Source organism: Dipteris shenzhenensis, chromosome 9 (genome assembly GCF_047967505.1).
Source record: "Dipteris shenzhenensis isolate YYH24624 ecotype China chromosome 9, Dip_SZ_1.0, whole genome shotgun sequence".
Classification (NCBI taxonomy): domain Eukaryota; kingdom Viridiplantae; phylum Streptophyta; class Polypodiopsida; order Gleicheniales; family Dipteridaceae; genus Dipteris; species Dipteris shenzhenensis.
This window is the reverse complement of record NC_141604.1, coordinates 7620799-7642328: the sequence shown is the minus strand read 5'-3', so window position 1 is coordinate 7642328 and position 21530 is coordinate 7620799.

The window sequence follows — 21530 nt, the reverse complement described above, 5'->3', positions numbered from 1 at the left end:
GAGAGAGAGAGAGAGGACAGAGAGTGAGAGGACATGCAGTCACAACAAGACAAAGCACCTACAGACGCGTTTTCATAACTTTAAAAAAAACTTATGGGCGCATTTATTTGCGCGTCTACAGACCCGCGTCTATAGACACGTCTATATAACAGACAGACGCGCCTATAGACGCGCAAATAGATGCTCTGTTAGAACAGAGAGATGCCTGTAGACGCGCTTACAGACGCGTCTATAGACGCGCAAATAGACGCCCTCTTGAACGAAGAGATGCGTACATAGATGCGTTTATAGACGCTCTACAGAATATTTTTTGTTAATAAAAGTAGAATTTTGTGTGCTTGAACAGAATGATGTGTATGTTGTGTATGCTATGTAGTTACAAGAATCCCATTTCCACATTGTGCAATTCAATTCTTACAGCCAACCGCAGTTTAATTAGCACTCTTGCAAGCATTTCTATAGCCGACGATTACAATTCCGAATAAAACATTACAACTCCAAAACGTTTAGTTCACAAGGCATTAATTGATAGAACGTTGCACAAGAAAATTAAAAGCCAAAAAAATAAAAAGAGTTTATATTAATTCATAGCTCAAAAAGTGCTTGTATGTAGATATAGCACAAAGCCAAGCCACAACCTGTGGCTTCAAGTGCAAAAAATAAGAGGAGTATATATACAAGAGAGACACGAAGCCAAGCTAGTGGCTTTAAGTACAAAAAAGAGTAGCTAGCACTACTTCTACGACTAATCTAAGTTCTCTGCATCCTCACTCCCTTCTTTGTCCCCTTCTACGCCTCCTTTTTTCTCATCTTCTTCCTCATCTTCTTCTGCAGGGCCCCGTAAACGAGAGACAATATGTATCAATGTATGAAAAATCAAATCTTTACTTATAATATTGACATTATTTAATTAGTTTCAAATACCTGGAGAGGCGCTCCAATAGCGTGGATATACTGCTCCTCAGTAATCAACCCGTCATCATAGAAGTGCGTCCAAGTATCTCCTTTGCGATGGTGGCGGTGGTAGGCTGTCTCGACAGAAGTAGTGTACCTGCCCATGATATCAAGCTGCAAGATGACACAATTTGCGGAGGGGTTAGTACAAAGAAACAACCTCCTAATAAACCACATAAATAATATAATTTGAGATCGATACTTACAGATTGGGCTTCCCATGATTCAACACCCCCTGCTCCAAAATGCACGCTTCTGTGGGGGCTAAAGGTCACTGTGCCTTTACCCGGGTTATGTACAATACTCAAACACATATATAAATGAATGAAAAAGAAGATTAGGGTGTTCTGCACCCACCAAAAACTTGTGTGTCTCTCTGTTTCTCTCTCTCCCTGTTCCGTTCTTGCTTCCATTGAGAGCACTCTCAACTGGTATCAGAGCCCGGGTGATCTAGCTGAGCGTGCGTGAATGCTTGAAGCTCAGCAGCTCTGTGGGAGGAAGGAGAAGCTCTGTGGAAAGCTTTGTGGGTGACTTTACTTGCATCCGAATGTGTAGAGACCTTGGAGGAACCTTTGGAAAAGTCACTTTGGTTTTGCGAAGTGGTTTTGAGAGCCTGTTAAGTGTTTTCAAAGAAAAAGTCATTTTTTGAGCTTTTCCCTGTTCCGTTCGATGACAGAGACTCCGTATTGACTTGTAGAGGCAACTATTACTTGCTTTTGGTGTCCACTTCACTTCGGGATCTTGGAAACACCTTCATTCTTGAATCTAGGATCATTTCATTGGATTTCTGACTCACTATGTCAGTTTCTACGTTTTTCTACCCGGGTGTTGGAACTCAAGTTTGGAGCAACCATTTGCAGATCTGTCAGTTCTGGTAGACTCAGGAGGTCCTAAAACTTCTATGTTGCTCATAATTTGCACACCGGTGGAGTTTACAAATAGCTCTGTTTCCAAAAACGTTTTTCAATCCGTGTGTTGGACCCAGTGATTGAGACCACGGTTTCTAAAACGGTCTGTCCCATTGCATTCCGCACGCCCAAAAACCCCTACCTGTCAGTTCTTACACGATTCGATGGAGGATTTTTAGAGTTATAGATCTTTGTGTATTCGATTTCATCTCTTTGTTATGCATTTTTCATTCTAAAGTTTTGAAACCTTAGATTTATGCCACATGGCAGTGGATAAGTGTTGACATTCCATGTTACTCTCCATAGGGAATGGTTCTCCACTTATGACACTGGAAAGACAGGTTGTGTGCATCTTGGAAATGACTATGCATGTGACATAGTGGGAGAAGGTGACATATAGTTTTCTTTTGCAAATGGGTCTACATTTATTTTGAAACATGTGAGACATGTGCCTAAGTTGACCAAGAGTCTTTTTTTAGTGGGTCAGCTAGATGATGCTGGCTTTCACACCACTTTTAGCTTTTAGAGTTGGAAAATTCAGAAGGGCTCTATGCTTTTGGCCAGGGGTGCCAAGTGTGGGACTTTGTATCCCTTACATGTATTAGGGGTATTTGATCATGTTGTTGCAATAACCAAGCAGCCAAGCACTTCTTTGTGGCATTGCAGGTTGGGGCACATGAACCAGAATGGAATGAAACTCTTATGCCGTTTGGGTTATGTACCGCATTTGAGTTTCTCTGATTTTGAATTTTGTGAGCATTGTCTCTATGGGAAGCAGACTAAATCAGCCCATAAAAGAAGGGGAAAGAAAGAGTTTGAAAAGCTTAATTTAGTGCATTCAGACGTATGTGGTCCCATGCCTACACGGTCATTAGGCGGGGCTAAATACTATGTGACATTCATTGATGATGCAACTAGGAAAGTGTGGGCTTATGCTATAGCTTGGAAGAGTGGTGTGTTCCAGGTATTTCAGAAATGGCTGCCCTTGGTTGAGAATCAGTCAGGTAGAACGCTTAAATGCCGACGGACTGACAATGTTGGAGAGTATCTCTCTCATGACTTTCAGCATTTCTGTGATACACGTGGGATTAAGAGGGAGCTCACATCCCCTCGTACTCCAGAGCAAAATCCAGTTGCAGAAAAGATGAACCGTACCATTCAAGAAAGGTTGCAATGCATGCTTTCCAATGCAAGTCTTTTTGGTGGTTTTTGGGCTGAGGCAATGAAGACTGCAGTGCATGTGATCAATAGATCACCTAGTAAGAGTTTGGATGGTGGTATTCCTGAAGAGGCATGGAGCTCATTTGCATATATTTGGGTGTGAGGCATATGCACATGTGCCAAAAGAGCTTTGAAAGAAGCTAGATCCTAAGTCTAGGAAATGCATCTTTCTAGGTTATGGTGAAAGTGGAGAGATGGGCTATCGTCTCTAGGATCCAAAAGCAAAGAAGATCATACACAGCCATGATGTAGTCTTCAATGAGAAGAAGATGCATAAGGCACCCATGAGGGATGTGGAAATGAGTAGAATCACTTTCCAGGATGTGAATCCACCTGCATATGTTGATAGACAGCAAGCTATCCATACACCAAATGTGCAAGAAATGGTACCACCAAGTACTCCCACAGGATACAATCAAGGGTAGATGATGGATCATGTATTGGTGGAAATGATGAGCCAAATGTGGCTGATATATGCAGGTCGGACAGCAAGCTGAAATGCCCTTGAGAAGATCATCTAGAGTGTCTAGACCGCCTGATAGGTTTGTTCCAGGGGTAGACTATGTGATGCTTACTGATTGCGGGGAGCCTTCTTGCTACAGAGAGGCTATGATGCGCGAGGATCAACGCAAGTGGGAGTATGCTGTGCAATCAGAGATGAGTTCACTTATGAAGAATAAGACTTGGGACTTGGTTTCTTTACCACATGGAAAGAAAGCATTGCCATGTAAATGGGTCTACAAAATGAAGGTCACAGGTGATGATGTGCCTAGATACAAGGCCCGTTTGGTCGCTAAAGGGTTCAAGCAAGAGAAGGGTGTGGACTTTGATGAGATATTCTCTCCGATTGTGAAGATGATCACACTTAGATGCATGCTTGGACTAGTGGCATCAGAGGATATGGACCTTATGCAGATGGATGTGAGAGTGCTCTCAACGGAAGCAAGAACGGAAGAAGGAGAGAGAGAGAGAGAGAGAGACAGAGAGCCACACAAGTTTTGGTGGGTGTAGAACCACCCTAATCTTCTTTTTCATTCATTTATATATGTGTTTGAGTATTGTACATAACCGGGGTTAAGGCACAGTGACCTTTAACCCCCACAACCTCCCACTTAAAGGACAATGTGCCTTTAAGGGAGAATAACTAGTGAGCATACTATCCAATGCCCATCAATACACGACAATACTCAAACCACTGACTAGGTAGACTCTTCGTTAGCATATCTGCGGGGTTATCATTTGTATGAACCTTGACAAGCTCTATGCGCTTGTCCTCAAGTACCTCCCTGATGAAATGGTACCTGACCTCAATGTGTTTGGTCTTTGCATGAAAGACCGGATTCCGTGCTAGTTGAATAGCACTCATGGAATCACTATGCAATGTCGGTACACCTGTATGAATCCCCAAATCTCCCACTAGCCGATCAAGCCATATAGCCTCCTTGCAACCCTCTGTGGCTGCAACATACTCAGCCTCTGTGGTAGACAAAGCATCCACGACACTGCACCACCTGCAAAGGTGAACACATAACCAGAAGTGGATCTCCTACTATCCACATGCCCTGAATAGTCTGAATCTGTGTACCCAAGTACACGCATGTCTCCTTTACCAAAGCAAATGCACATCTCCTTGGTACCCTTCATGTACCTCATGATGCACTTAACTGCCTCCCAATGCCTCTTTCCTGGATTAGCCATATACCGGCTAACAACTCCCACTGCAAATGCAATGTTTGGTCTAGTAGCTATCATAGCATACATAAGACTCCCAACTGCTGATGCATAAGGAACCTTGGCCATCATGGCCCTCTCCTCATCTGATTTGGGACTATCTGTATGACTTAGTTTCACATATGGAGGCAATGGAGTACTCACTGCCTTCCCCCCCTCCATATTGAAACGCTGTAATACTTTTGTAACATACTCTTTTTGTGAAAGCCAAAGGAGTTTCCTACTCCGATCACACGTGATGCGTATACCAAGAATATGACCTGCAAATCCCAAATCCTTCATATCAAAGGCCTCATGCAACTTGGCCTTTAATGCATCTAGCTCATAAGTATTCTTGCTAGCCAATAGCATATCATCCACATATAGTGCCAGGATTATCAGGCTATTATCCTTAGCCCTTTTAGTGTAGAGGCAGTGATCAATTTCACTCCTTCTAAAACCCTGGGACCGAATGAAAGCATCAAACTTCTGATACCATTATCTAGGTGCTTGCTTAAGACCATAGAGACTCTTTTTCAGCTTGCAAACTAAATGCTCTTTGCCCTTTTCTTCAAAACCTTCCGACTGCACCATGTAAATTTCCTCATGCAAATCCCCATGCAAGAAAGCTGTCTTGACATCCATCTGCATAAGCTCCATATCCTCTGCTGCCACTAGTCCAAGCATGCATCTAAGTGTGGTCATCTTCACAACTGGAGAGAATATCTCATCAAAGTCCACACCCTTCTCTTGCTTGAACCCTTTAGCAACCAAACGGGCCTTGTACCTAGGCACATCATCACCTCTGACCTTCATTTTGTAGACCCATTTACATGGCAATGCTTTCTTTCCATGTGGCAAAGAAACCAAGTCCCAAGTCTTATTCTTCATAAGTGAACTCATCTCTGATTGCATAGCATACTCCCACTTGCGTTGATCCTCATGCATCATAGCCTCTTTGTAGCAAGAAGGCTCCCCGCAATCAGTAAGCATCACATAGTCTACCCCTGGAACAAACCTATCAGGCGGTCTAGACACTCTAGATGATCTTCTCAAGGGCATTTCAGCTTGCTGTCCCACTTGCATATCAGCCACATTTGGCTCATCATTTCCACCAATAGATGATCCATCATCTACCCTTGATTGTATACCTGTGGGAGTACTTGGTTGTACCATTTCTTGCACATTTGGTGCATGGACAGCTTGCTGCCTATCAACATATGCAGGTGGATTCACATCCTGGAAAGTGATTCTCCTCATTTCCACATCCCTCATGGGTGCCTTATGCATCTTCTTCTCATTGAAGACCACATCATGGCTGCGTATGATCTTCTTTGCTTCTGGATCCCAGAGATGATAGCCCATCTCTCCACTTTCACCATAACCTAGAAAGATGCATTTCCTAGACTTAGGATCTAGCTTCTTTCGAAGCTCTTTTCGCACATGTGCATATGCCTCACACCCAAATATACGCAAATGAGAGTAAGAGGGCTTCTTGCCACTCCATGCCTCTTCAGGAATACCACCATCCAAACTCTTACTAGATGATCTATTGATCACATGCACTGTAGTCTTCATTGCCTCAGCCCAAAAACCACCAGAAAGACTTGCATTGGAAAGCATGCATTGCAACCTTTCTTGAATGGTACGGTTCATCTTTTCTGCAACTGGATTTTGCTCTGGAGTACGAGGGGATGTGAGCTCCCTCTTAATCCCACGTGTATCACAGAAATGCTGAAAGTCATGAGAGAGATACTCTCCACCATTGTCAGTCCGTAGGCATTTAAGCGTTCTACCTGACTGATTCTCAACCAAGGCCAGCCATTTCTAAAATACCTGGAACACATCACTCTTTCGAGCTATAGCATAAGCCCACACTTTCCTAGTTGCATCATCAATGAATGTCACATAGTATTCAGCCCCACCTAATGACCGTGTAGGCATGGGACCACATGCATCTGAATGCACCAAATCAAGCATTTCAAACTCTTTCTTTCCCCTTCTTTTATGGGCTGATTTAGTCTGCTTCCCATAGAGACACCCATAGAGACAACGCTCACAAAATTCAAAATCAGAGAAACTCAAATGCGGTACATAACCCAAACGGCATAAGAGTTTCATTCCATTCTGGCTCATGTGCCCCAACCTGCAATGCCACAAAGAAGTGCTTGGCTGCTCGGTTATTGCAACAACATGATCAAATACCCCTGATACATGTAAGGGATACAAAGTCCCACACTTGGCACCCCTGGCCAAAAGCATAGAGCCCTTTTGAATTTTCCAACTCTGAAAGCCAAAAGTGGTGTGAAAACCAGCATCATCTAGCTGACCCACTAAAATAAGACTCTTGGTCAACTTAGGCACATGTCTCACATGTTTCAAAACAAATGCAGACCCATTTGCAAAAGAAAACTTTATGTCACCTGCTCCCACTATGTCACATGCATAGTCATTTCCAAGATGCACACAACCTGTCTTTCCACTATCATAAGTGGAGAACCATTCCCTATGGGGAGTAACATGGAATGAAGCACCAGAATCCAAAATCCAATCCTGGGAATATGCATCATCTGAAGTGGCAAGCAACTCTGCAGATAAACTAGACATGAAGAGAACATCATTGTCACTATCATGTGTGACTGCATTGATCTCCTCAATCTTCACTTTTCCTTTGTCCTCCCTTGGACTCTCTTCCTTTTGATTTGCACCCCAATTTGCATTCTTTTTCTTATCCTTTTGCTCTCTTTTCAGCTTGTAGCAATCCTTTTTCATATGGCCCTTCTTGCCACAATGGTAACACTCAATGTTCCGTGCCCTGGATTTGCTACGTGACTTCCCTCTTTCTTGGGACTTCCCCCTGAACTGTGATCTGCCCCTTTGCACATTTAAGGCTGCATCCTGCTTGTTGCCATCCATAGACTTCCGTCTAATCTCCTCGGCCAACAAGCTACCCACAACATCATCAAATTTCAGTACTCCACCAGGTGCAGAGTTACTGACAGCTGTACGGAAGGTATCCCATGAGGATGGCAATGAACATAAGAGAAATATTGCTTTAGTCTCCGCATCAAAATTCATTTTCTGAGCCTGAAGTTGGCTGAAAATAATATTGAATTCATTCAAGTGAGAAGCAATGGAGACCCCTTCCTTCATTTGCAGCTCAAACAACCTCTTCATGAGGTAAACTTTATTAGAGGCAGTTTCCTTCTCATAAGTGGCACACAGTTTCTTCCACAAATCTTCCGTAGTCTGCTCATTTACTACTGTGAAATAAACTGACTCTGCAAGATGAAGTCTAATAGTAGACTTTGCTAATGCATCCAACTCATTCCAATCATCCTCAGACATATCCGCAGGCTTAGCTTCAATACCTGCCAAGGGTTTAATCTGCTTCTTTTGAATAAGCACATCCCTTATTTGTTCTTTCCACAAAGAAAAGTTTGTCCCATCAAACTTTTTAATGCTGAAAAGCTCCTTTTCAGACATGGAAGAGGATGCCATGATGCAAATAAAGCAAAATCCCAAATGCTAGTGCCTGCAAGAGAGAATCACACCAAATACCAGGTGCACCAAAATCTGTATGCCACAATAGAGTGAAATGTCACCAAAACTCAAAGCTCAAAGCATCAAAAGATGCATCTGACTCATGTGCATATACTATGCATCCATATGAGAAAATCTGGCCCAAAAGAAAATGCCAATAAGTGCCAAATGGCTCAAGCATAAACACCGTCCACTGGCATATGCATCAATAATATCTCATCCAAGAGAGCATAGCACTATCAGTGCATCACCTGCAATGTGTCAAAGCTATCTCTCAGCATAAAATAGCATCCATGTGCAAAGCGTCCATAAAAAATAGCATCCCACAAGGCAATTTGGGCCTATCAGCGCATCCAACAAGGACCGCAATGCATCCAAATGGCGTATAAATCATCCACTGCAACCCAATGCACACCACGAATGAGCGCACACTGCTCAAACTGCAACCAGAGTGATCTGCATAAGGTATGCTCAAGAAATCATAGTCCCACGGTAATGAGCGCTACTAAAAAATAGAACCTGAGATGCCTCAAAACATGGGCGCCATTGCATAATCGGACTCAGCAAGAAAATCTGCAAATATCTCTCTTCTGCCAAAACTCCAAAATCCCAACCGATGAGTGAGAAATGGGAGTCAACACTTATCCACTGCCATGTGGCATAAATCTAAGGTTTCAAAACCTTAGTATGAAAAATGCATAACAGAGAGACGAAATCGAATACACAGAGATTTATAACTCTGAAAATCCTCCACCGAATCACGCAAGAACTGATAGGTAGGGGTTTTTGGGCGTCCGAAACGCAATGGGACAGACGGTTTTGGAAACCGTGGTCTCAATCACTGGGTCCAACACATGGACTGAAAAACGTTTTTTGAAACAGAGCTATTTGTAAACTCCACCGGAGTGCGAATGATGAGCAACATAGAAGTTTTAGAACCTCCTGAGTCCACCGGAACTGACAGATCTGCAAATGGTTGCTCCAAACTTGAGTTCCAACACCCTGGCAAAAAACGCAGGAACTGACACAGTGACTCAGAAATCCAATGAAATGATCCCAGATTCAGGAATGAAGGTGTTTCCAGGATCCTGAAGTAATGTGGACACCAAAAGCAAGCAATAGTTGCCTCTACAAGTCAATACGGAGTCTCTGTCGTCGAACGGAACACGTCGAACGGAACAGGCAAAAGCTCAAAAAATGACTTTTTCTTTGAAAGCTCTTAACAGGCTCTCAAAACCACTTCGTAAAGCCAAAGTGACTTTTCCAAAGGTTCCTCCAAGGTCTCTGCACACTCGGATGCAAGTAAAGTCACCCACAAAGCTTCCCACAAAGCTTCTCCTTCCTCCCATAGAGCTACTGAGCTTCAAGCATTCACGCACGCTTAGCTAGATCACCCGGGCTCTGATACCAGTTGAGAGTGCTCTCAACGGAAGCAAGAACGGAAGAAGGAGAGAGAGAGAGAGAGAGAGACAGAGAGCCACACAAGTTTTGGTGGGTGCAGAACCACCCTAATCTTCTTTTTCATTCATTTATATATGTGTTTGAGTATTGTACATAACCGGGGTTAAGGCACAGTGACCTTTAACCCCCACAGGATGTCAAGATAGCTTTCCTGCATGGGGATTTGCACTCGATTTGCATGAGGAAATTTACATGGTGCAGCCGGAAGGCTTTGAAGAAAAGGGCAAAGAGCATTTAGTTTGCAAGCTGAAGAAGAGTCCGATGGTCTTAAGCAAGCGCCTAGAGAATGGTATCAGAAGTTTGATGCTTTTATTCGGTCCTAGGGTTTTAGAAGGAGTGAAATTGATCACTGTCTCTACACTAAAAGGGATAAGGATAATAGCCTGATAATCTTGGCACTATATGTGGATGATATGCTATTGGCTAGCAAGAATACTTATGAGCTAGATGCATTAAAGGCCAAGTTGCATGAGGCCTTTGATATGAAGGATTTGGGACTTGCAGGTCATATTCTTGGTATGCATATCACACGTGATCGGAGTTGGAAACTCCTTTGGATTTCACAAAAAGAGTATGTTACAAAAGTATTGCAGCATTTCAATATGGAGGGGGGGAAGGCAGTGAGTACTCCATTGCCTCCATATGTGAAACTGAGTCATACAGATAGTCCCAAATCAGATGAGGAGAGGGCCATGATGGCCAAGGTTCCTTATGCATCAGCGGTTGGGAGTCTTATGTATGCTATGATAGCTACTAGAACAGACATTGCATTTGCAATGGGAGTTGTTAGCTGGTATATGGCTAATCCCAGAGGAATTGGGAGGCAGTTAAGTGCATCATGAGGTACATGAAGGGTACCAAGGAGATGTGCATTTGCTTTGGTAGAGGAGACATGCGTGTACTTGGGTACACAGATTCAGACTATGTAGGGCATGTGGATATAGTAGGAGATCCACTTCTGGTTATGCGTTCACCTTTGCAGGTGGTGCAGTGTCGTGGATGTCTCGCACACATAAGTGCGTTGCTTTGTCTACCACAGAGGCTGAGTATGTTTTTTGTTGTAGCCACAGATGGTTGCAAGGAGGCTATATGGCTTGATTGGCTAGTGGGAGATTTGGGGATTCATACAGGTGTACCGACATTGCATAGTGATTCCATGAGTGCTATTCAGCTAGCACGGAATCCGGTCTTTCATGCAAAGACCAAACACATTGAGGTCAAGTACCATTTCATCAGGGAGGTACTTGAGGACAAGCGCATAGAGCTTGTCAAGGTTCATACAGATGATAACCCTACAGATATGCTGATGAAGAGTCTACCTAGTCAATGGTTTGAGTATTGTCGTGTATTGATGGGCATTGGATAGTATGCTCACTGGTTGTTCTCCCTTAAAGGCACATTGTCCTTTAAGTGGGAGGTTGTGGGGGTTAAAGGTCACTGTGTCTTTACCCTGGTTATGTACAATACTCAAACACATATATAAATGAATGAAAAAGAAGATTAGGGTATTCTGCACCCACCAAAAACTTGTGTGGCTCTCTATTTCTCTCTCTCCCTCTTCCGTTCTTGCTTCCGTTGAGAGCACTCTTATGCTTCCATATTGCTCCATTTGGATCCTTTGTGCCTCCACGTGTTGCAGACTGAGGTCCACCTTCGTTGCCTTCATTGCTTTCTTTCACTCACGCTTGTGAGCAGTGTGGGGCGGGCCCCTTGGTGGTTGACCTCCCTCGAGCCTGGCAATCTCCGCTAGTGCCTGCCTCTTAAGCAAAGATCTTTTATTGCTAAGTATCGTAACAATCTTTGACTTGGCCCATTTATCTGTGAACTGAACATTAGGGGGATTAGGATATCTAGAGCGAACAGCAGCGAGGGTCTCATCAGCCAACCTTTTTGGATGGTCTTTGTAGTGAATAAAGCAATCTCTGTAGTTGTTAGCAATTACAGAGCACATGAAGGCCATGATGTCTTTCCCTCGTGCATCCATCAAGATGCCTCCTATCTGAGTGATGTCATAGTAGATCGTACCATCACTCTCTGGCACGTTTGCATCATCTGAATCATCCCCATCCTCACCACTGGGGTAATCTCAGCTGGTGTGGGGTTGGGGTGGTTTGGAGTATGTAGTGCCAATTCCTTGGGGGTGTTTAGAGTACCCATCATATAGCCATATAACTCCCTAGGACTGGGAGGGTGCCCCAAAAGGTTATATTACTCCAGAAAGATGGTCTCCCGAAGATCAGGTGAGGCTAAAGAGCTTCCTGGCCACATGATGAACTAAAGAAAAGAAAAAAAGAAGATTACTGATGAACTGGAAAAAAGAAGAAAAAAGAGAGAAAAAGAGAGAAGGAAACAGACGAGAAAAGAGAGAAAAATAGAGGAAAAGAGAGGAGAAAAAAAGAGAGATAAAGAGAGGAAAAAAGAGGAGAAAAAGAGAGAAAAAGGGGGGATAACACAGAGGGGAAAGAAGAGGAAAAGAGAGGAGAAAAAGAGAGAAAAAGTGGGGATAAAAGAGAGGAAAAGAGAGAAGGAAAGAGAGGAGAAAAGAGAGGAAAATAGAGGAAAAGAGAGGAGAAAAAAAGAGAGAAAAAGAGAGGGGATAAGAGAGGAAAATTACCAAAAAAACATAATGTAAATGGCTTCAACACATATGCATGCATATACATTCTTTTTTCCCAAATTCTTAAGAACAAGCTTTGACCACTTCAAACACCTTTTGTTGAAGCATGAGACAAGAACGCAAGTTTTGCTTCTTCCAAGAGAAACACCACCATAGTTTCTCTATAAAAAAACACAATGTAAATGGATTCAACACATACGCATGCATATACATTCTTTTTGTTAACCAAGGTTTTTTCTAAAACTTTACATTGAATATAGAAGGTAGTGCTCACTAGTACTTGTACTATCTTGTTCTTTAACCTTGTGCTTGTTTCGAGGGCATAGATCTATTCGGTCTACTCTCTATATGTTGTTCTATTTTTGGATCTAGTTTTGAGGGCAGAGATCTATTTTCGTATCCATTTCGCAACCTAAAACAAGGGCATAATAGTCTATCACATTGTTTGTAAAATGAACACGATCCTTGTTTTTGTCCGTTTGTTTCTTTGGAATCTAGGATTGTTGTTGTATAGTGGCTCTCTTGGACTAGTGTTGCCTTGTTTATGTTTGTGTTCAGTTCTATGTGCATGTGAGAGTTTATTTCTGTGTAGCTCGTCTACTATATGGTGAGCCTAAGAGAGTAGGACTTTGTTGTTTCTTTACTTTTATGGTTTTTGACTTGCATATGGTGATATACTAGTTCTAGTGGAATGCCATATAAAGTGTGCCTATGCATTAACGCAGTGTGTGTAACATTTTTCTACTGTGCTTTTACTTCGTTTTGGTTTACTGTAAAGTAGAGTTCAGTTTTTGCTTGTTTGAATGAGTATATTAGGAGCCCCCAACATTTCCACATTGACTATTAATGTAAAGTTTGAAAGTTGTATATGACAATAACTTTTTGATGACCAAAGAAACAAAGAGTATCTTTGTTCCAAGTTGTATTTTATTTTTTTGAAAATGTTTCATTATTTGGAAAATGTAATATACATTGAAATCCATTGAATTTGTATCAATTATTTAATATTATTGTCAACCTTCATTTTTATAATTTTCAGTTAGTAATAACTTGCAATATACATGATGTTTTCTATGTTGACTATGACATAGAACATAGAAAATGATAGTGTGAACTATTTATTTGTTTGTACTTTGAAAGGAAGCAAGATAACATTAAGAATGCAATAGTTTCCTATTGTATTTTGTTTTTTCCATTGTAGCAATAATTTAAAGCATCTTGCAAATTAGAATAATAGATTAAATCACTTACTTTGGTGACTTGTTTCAGAATTATGTAGGCTTGATGCTAATGATTTATGTCATTTTAGATGCAATATTTCAATTAACTAAGCAAATATGTTATATTTTTTAGATTTTAACATGTAAGTTGCAACATCTATAAAAGGGGTACATGCTTTCAATGATCACCCCTTCACTTAGAATTAGATCATTAAGAGATAATTGGAATTGTTTAGACTGTCACATAAACTGAAAAGTTTTTTCATTTTAGTAAATAGTCCTATTCAAACAATTTGCTTATCTGTATGTTTCTCAGCAGCCACCATATATGTATATTCACATTGAAAGTTTAGATTTAAAAATCATGTTTAGCTATCTTTGTCTCTCAAGAGACCAGAATACATTAATATTCTGATTGAGACTCTAGAATAAAAAACAAATGTTTCCAACATATCAGTTGTCCCTTTTAGATAGATAAATATAAGCGATAAAACTATTTTATTTCAACTTATTCATTTTAGTAATAGTCCTATTCAATCAATTTGGTTATCTATCTGTTTCTTAGCAAAGCCAGCAAACACGTAGATTCACATTGAAACTTTAGATTCACAACAACACAAAGCACCCATAGATGCGCACATAGACGCATTTCCTTAATTAAAAAAAACTTATGAGCTCATCTATTCGTGCATCTATATGCATGTCTATAGACTTGCATCTATCAGTGCATCTATATAACAGATAGACGTGCCTATAGATGTGCTTTTAGATGCTCTATAGAAATTTTTAAAAAATAGAAAGATGCGTACATAGATGCACTTATAGATGCTCTACAGAATCTTTTTGTTTAATAAAAGCAAAATTTTGTGTGGTTGAACAGAATGATGTGTATGTTGGGTATGCTATGCGGTTACAAGAATCCCATTTCCACATTGTGCAATTCAATTCTTATAGCCAACTGCATTTTAATTAGCATGATTTCAAGCATATCTATAGCCGACGATTACAATTCCAAATAAAAAATTACAACTCCAAAATGTTTAGTTCACAAGGCATTCATTGATAGAACGTTGCACAAGGAAATTAAAAGCCAAAAAAATAAAAGGAGTGTATATTAATTCATAGCCTAAAAAGTGCTTGTATGTACATATAGCATGAAGCCAAGCCACATCCTATGGCTTCAAGTACAAAAAATAAGAGGAGTGTATATAGAAGAGAGGCACAAAGCCAAGCCAATGGCTTCAAGTACAAAAACAAGTAGCTAGCACTACTTCTACGACTAATCTAAGTTCTCCGTGTCCTCGCTCCCTTCTTCCTCATCTTCTTCCTCCTGATCAGCCCTAGGGCCATGTAAACAAGAGACAACATGTAGGCTATCTCGATAGGACTAGTGTACCTACCCACGATATCAAGCTGCAAGATGACACAATTTCCAGAGGGGTTAGTACAAAGAAACAACCTCCTAATAAACCATATAAACACAATATAATTTGAGATCGATACTTACAAATTGGGCCTCCCATGATTCAACACCCCCTTCTCCAAAATGCATGTTTCCATATTGCTCCATTTGGCTCCTTCGTGCCTCCATGTGCTGCAGATTGCAGTCCGGCACCTTTGCTGCCTTCATTGCTTTCTTCCACTCATGCTTGTGAGCGGTGTGGGGCTGGCCCCTTGGTACTTGACCTCCCTCTCTCCTGGCAATCTTGACTAGTGCCTGTCTCTTAAGCGAAGATCTTTTATTGGCAAGTATCATAACAATCTTTGACTTTGCCCACTTACTTGTGAACTGAACATTGCAGGGATTGGGATACCTAGAGCAAACAACAATGATGGTCTCATCAGCCATCCCTTTTGGCTGCTCTTTGTAGTGAATAATGCAATCTTTGTAGTTGTTAGCAATTACAAATCGCATGAAGGCCATGATGTCCTTCCCTCGTGCATCCATCAAGATGCCTCCTGTCTGAGTGATGTCATAGAAGATCGTACCATCACCCTGTGGCACGTCTTCATTATCTGAATCATCCCCGCCCCCACCACTACCCCCCCCCAAAGTACTATGCCATGCATCCCCCACCACTCTCCCTACTACTACGCATGTTGCCCTATCGTGTCAAGCTAGTACACTGGCCACTCGTAGCTAGAGAAGCGACTCTTGACTACACAAGAGTACATTGGCCACTCGTAGTTGGAGAAGTGACTCTCGACGCTACACGAGAGTACATTGATGGCTCTGCGAGGCAGAAGAGCCTCCTGATCAGTGCAGGGGGGGAGAAGGGGCTCGGCTCTATAGCCTGCTGGGTTGTCTCGACTCCACTGGGGCAATCTCAGCTAGTGTGGGATTGGGGTGGTTTGGAGTCTGTACTACCAACTCCTAGGGGGTGTTTAGAGTACCGGTCATATGTGTATAACTCCCCAGAAGTGGGAGGGTGCCCCAAAATGTTATATAACTCCCAAAAGATGGCATCTCGAAGATCAAGTGAGGCTGAAGAGCTTCCTATCCACATGATGAACTGAAGAAAAGAAAAGAAGAAGATTACCGTCGAGCATGCACTCTTTCCATCATGCAAAAGAAAAAATAGAGTGACAGCCTGACATTAAGCAAGCCATTAGGGGAAGTATGGACTCAAAAAGGGCCTCATAAGGGCATGATTAGCAAAATGGTTTAATATGTTAATGACAAGTGAAAAGTTGTGGAAATCTATATTAAATTCAAAATTTTGACTGGGATTCCCTTTGTAGAGGAATTAATAGAGAGAGAGCACCATGAGTCAGCGGTGTGGCTATAGTCAAGGGTAGCCATTAGATCTACACTAGATCTAATGACCCAAAACAAAGGGTTGGAAAGTGGGTTGGCATGTGGCAATACTTAATACGATGGAGGGAGCCAAGCTTGTCTGCATGCACCACATGGAGGACTTCCCTCTCTACAATCATGTAGAACCATAAGGTCTAGAGAGATCTAATGGCTCAAATCGTGGCAGTAGGCCATAGTAAAGGTTATCCCCATAAAGCAAGTCAGTTGCACAATCTAGAGGCATCCGAGACACGCGAAAAACATCGATTTTGGTGCATTGGATCCGAATTTCCCATCCAAGGGTACGTGAATTGGCCTTCCCTTGGCCATTAGATCTCTTTAAGATCTAATGGTTCTGATTGAACTAGTTTGGGCTACCACCATTACCATAAAGCCATCTGCCATTGCACATTAAATGTCGTGGGGCACCGCTGAATATGGGATGTTGGATCTTATATGATCGACGATTGTGGTGGATATGTATTTTAGACCCTTGATGGACTTCTTTAATCCAATGGCCACAATTGCTAGTTCAAATTTCAAATTCCCTCTATGATGGTGAAAGGGGGGAATGTCTGACAACCTTTTTTGTCCACCAATGAGGACTAGTTTAGAATCCTCCATATTTTTAATGTGTGAGGTCCTCATTGGCCAACCCCTAATCTCAATTTCTTAAGAGCCTAATGCAAGAGGCCCTTTTTGAGCCCAAAATTCCCCTAATGATTTACAAACTCCTGCATTCTTTGAATTAGAGTGACAAAAGTCTGTATCTACTTGCTCAATGTCAAGATATTAAAGCTTCACGTGGGGGAAAAGAGAGAAGGAAAGAGAGGAAAAAAGAGAGGAAAAGAGAGGGGAAAAGAGAAGGAAAGAGAGGAGAAAAGAGAGGAAAAGATAAAAGAGAGGAGAAAAAACAGAGAAAAAGAGAGGATAAAAGAGATTAAAAGAGACTTAAAGGAGAAAAGAGAGGAAAAGAGATGAAAAGAGAGAAAAAGAGAGAAAGTGAAAAGAGAAAAAGTGAGGATAAAAGAGAGAAAAAGAGAGAAGGAAAGAGAGGAGAAAAGAAGGAAAAATAGAGGAAAAGAGAGGAGAAAAAAGAGAGAAAAAGAGAGGAGATAAGAGAGAAAAAGAGAGGAGAAAAGAGAGGAAAAGAGACAAAAAGAGAGGATAAAAGAGAGAAGGAAAAAGAGAGAAAAAGTGAGGATAAAAGAGAGAAAAAGAGAGAAGGAAAGAGAGGAGAAAAGAGAGGAGAAAAAAGAGATAAAAAGAGAGGAGATAAGAGAGAAAAGAGAGAAGAAAAGAGACGAAAAGAGAGAAGGAAAGAGAGGATAAAATAGAAAAGGACAAAGAGAGAAAAAGTGAGGATAAAAGAGAGAAAAAGAGAGAAGGAAAGAGATGAGAAAAGTGAGGAAAAGAGAGGAGAAAAAAGAAAGGAGACGAGAGAAAAAGAGAGGAGAAAAGAGAAGGAAAGAGAGGAGAAAAGAGAGGAAAAGAGATGAGAAAAAAGAGAGAAAAAGAGAGGAGATAAGAGAGGAAAAGAGACGAAAAGAGAGGAGAAAAGAGAGGAGCAAAAAGAAAGAAAAAGAGAGGAGATAAGAGAGAAAAAGAGAGGAAAAAAGAGAAGGAAAGAGAGGTGAAAACAGAGGAAAGGAGAGGGGAAAAGAGAGAAACAGAGAGGACAAAAAAGACTGAAAAAGAATGCTCCATCATGCATGCCCCCTTTCTTTATCCCGCCCTCATGCTTCAATCCAATTTTCCTCTTTCTTGGACTCGCCCTCATGCAATCACTTATTTCCATCATTCATGCAATCCCTTATTTCCTCACGAATGCTTAAGGGAAAGAGAAGGGGAAGGGGAAGGGAAAGAGAAGGAAAAGGAAGGGGAAGGGGAAGGGAAAAGGGAATAACACACAAGAAACCATAAGAAAACTATTGTAGCGTGTCTATACACACATCTAACAACGCGTCTACAAGTGCGGCTGCTTGTTTTTCCAAAAACTAGATGCACTGTTAGACGCGTTGTTTGATGCATCTATAGACACGCTCTAACAGACAAATTTTTAAAAGAAGCTGGAAAGGATATGCACCCAACCCCCAAAAGAACAACACTAGTACCAAAAACATCCCTTCCCTACATACGACAAAGGATGAATCAAAAGAGAGCAACTTCCAAAGAAGACCAACTGCCAAGAGACTTACCTTGGATAGAGGTATGGTAGCTTCTTGTCCTTCTTCAAAGCTGCTTCTCTTTCTTCTCTTCCTTGTTCACCATCTTCTCTTATATGCTTGGGGATGAATGTGTAAGCCTGGAGATGAGTGTGGGTGCTTGGAGATAAGTGTGGATGCCCGGAGCTGTGGCTGTTAATTGGAAAGCAAGCCGCGCAGCAATTAAAGTATGTGAAGGAAAGATAGTGCACTAAAAGTAAGTTCAAAATTAGTTCGCAGTCTATGCATCTAAAAGCGTGTCTAAACATGCATCTAAGAGTGCCTCTAAATGTGCATCTATCAGTGCAGCTACACTATGTTTTAGACACGCCTATAGATGCGTTCCATAGTACAAATGTGGTGTTAGACGCGCTTTTAGATGCTACATAGAGTTTTGACATTTACAACTCATGCAAGAACACATTTTTTGGGTTATTTATCTCTAGGATGTCTTCACCTTCAACAAGTAGCTCCAGTGAGGATGAATCCCTCCGCATCCACCATCACAAAATGTCGTTGGAGCAAAAAATCAAATGTATGTGTGATCGATGTCAAGCAAATATGTATCATGCACATAGAACTACACTCAATCACATCTCAAAGTATGGAGAATGGGATGCGACCATAAACATGGTAAGTGTTAAAGAGTTAAGGTTGATTGAGATACCTATGGGTGTTCATGTGTTTGATATATGATCCTTTTTTTATTTGATAGAGGATCCAGTGCCACACCCAGATATGTCGCCCTATGCTCGTCCGTGAGGAGGCAAAGCGTCAGCGATATGAAGTGGGATCTTCAGGAGGGACTGTTACGGATGCATGGAGTAATGGTGATAGTAGCCCTCCACCATTTTCTCATGAGGCCATGGAGGAGGAGGTGTTTGATGATATGGTGTGGGATTTATATGTCCATCAGTCCTCAGGTAGGGATGATAGCATGGAGTAAGACGATCTTTTTACTGCAGCATCAACTCCACTATTTGAGGGGTGCACATTCTCTATTCTATGTGCCTCCCTTGAGTTACTAAACTTGCATACCATCTATGGATGGAGCAATGCAAGTTTGAATGCATTGCTCAAGTAAGCTTTAAAGTCTATTTTGCAAACATGGTGAATTATGCTAGTGGGTAGTCAATTACTCGAATGCTTTCTCTCATTTATGGTCTTCACATGTAGGCTATTGTGTAAAATTCTTCCAAGGGAGAATAAATTACCAACCTCAAGAGATATGGCAAGGCAACATGTGACCTCTCTTGGAGGATTAGATTACGAGCGCATCTGCGCATGCGTCCATGATTGCATTCTATTTCGTGGACCACATAAGGATGCAAGAGAGTGTCCTACTTGTGGAGAGGCAAGATATAGAGTAGATCTCAAAACTTTGGATGTGCCTCGTAAGGTTCTGCGACATTTTCCCATAATCCCTCACATCCAACATATGTTCAAGTGCAAATCCATTATAGAGCTCATGTCATGGAATTCCTCCCATCGATCAACCAATGGCAAGTGGAGAACTCCCGCAGACACTCCTGCGTGGAAGCATATTGAAGAAACATGGCCAAGCTTCAAGAAAGAACCTAAAAACTTGAGACTTGGATTGGGTATGGATGGTGTGAACCCATTGGTCTCAAAGGCACCTCTTACAGTGTATGGCTAGTGATTGGTGAATTATAATCTTCCACCCTCTATGGCAATTAAGAAAGGACATGTTATGTTATCCTTCTAATTCCAAGGAAACATAAAGTCAAAAATCCTGATGTTTATTTGGAGCCTTTGATTGATGAGCTAGAGATACTTTGGAGAGGTATTGAGGTGCATGATGTGAGCAAGCCTACCTCATCTCATGAGCTTCAACTACAAAGCAGTCTTGATGTGGATGATGCATGACTTCCTAGGCTATGGCGAGTGTTCAGGTAAGCATTGAACTTTTAAATATGAGAGTAGGCAATCGATGTGGCACCTTGAACCCACCTTGAACTCTTAATTGCATCTATTGTTCAGGTCTCACTACATCGGGTTACCATGCATGTCCTGTTTGTGGTCCTTCGCTCATTGCCTCACGGGAAGACGTGTTGAATAAGGTCATCTATGAGAATCACCATCGATTTCTCCCACCTGATCATCCTAGATATGTCACCCCTTGGAATAAAGTCCCCCAAACAGTCACTCACTATAGGAGATTGGATGAGAATTTGGGATGGTTCCATGACTCCTCCACCACTTGGCATGAGCCGGTAAGGGTTTGTAACTATTGTGTGCTATATTGAATGGAAATAAAGATTGCACGCTTACACTAGCTTTTGTTTAGATACTCCATCTTTTATCGACTACCATATTGGTCACACCTCAATATTGTTGAAGTATTGAGCTCCACTCGTGATATGCCAGGGTGACCGTTGTGCATTTATGTCACCAACTTGTTAGCCGCAGATGCGATTGGTACACCACCCATGAATAATGTAAGAAAACAATACAACATCTGTGCTCAACAAATAATAGGATCTCGTATACAAGAGAGAAAAGCAGATAGTATGGAGAATCAAAAATTTGATTACTGTAAAATGGATACAATAGATGGCACTGCCTCCCAGCCATGCGCTCCTGTGTGAGAAGCTTTGATGGCATGCTGGAAATAGTAGAGGACGGACGCTGGATGCTAAGGAATCAGGGTTGTTGTAGCCAGTGATGGTGATGGGCTTCACAGGCTTGCTCTTATATAGCCACCAGTCGGTTAGACCCAATTGGGAGACCGGACCCAGTCGGCCCAAAAACAACCGACTAGAGGTCGGTCCCAAAATAGGCCACCGACCACATGTTAGAACCATGGCACAGAATAGAGCAACAGACCTATGGTCACCGTTTGGCCCAGAGCCATCTAGGATCATCTGGGGCTCC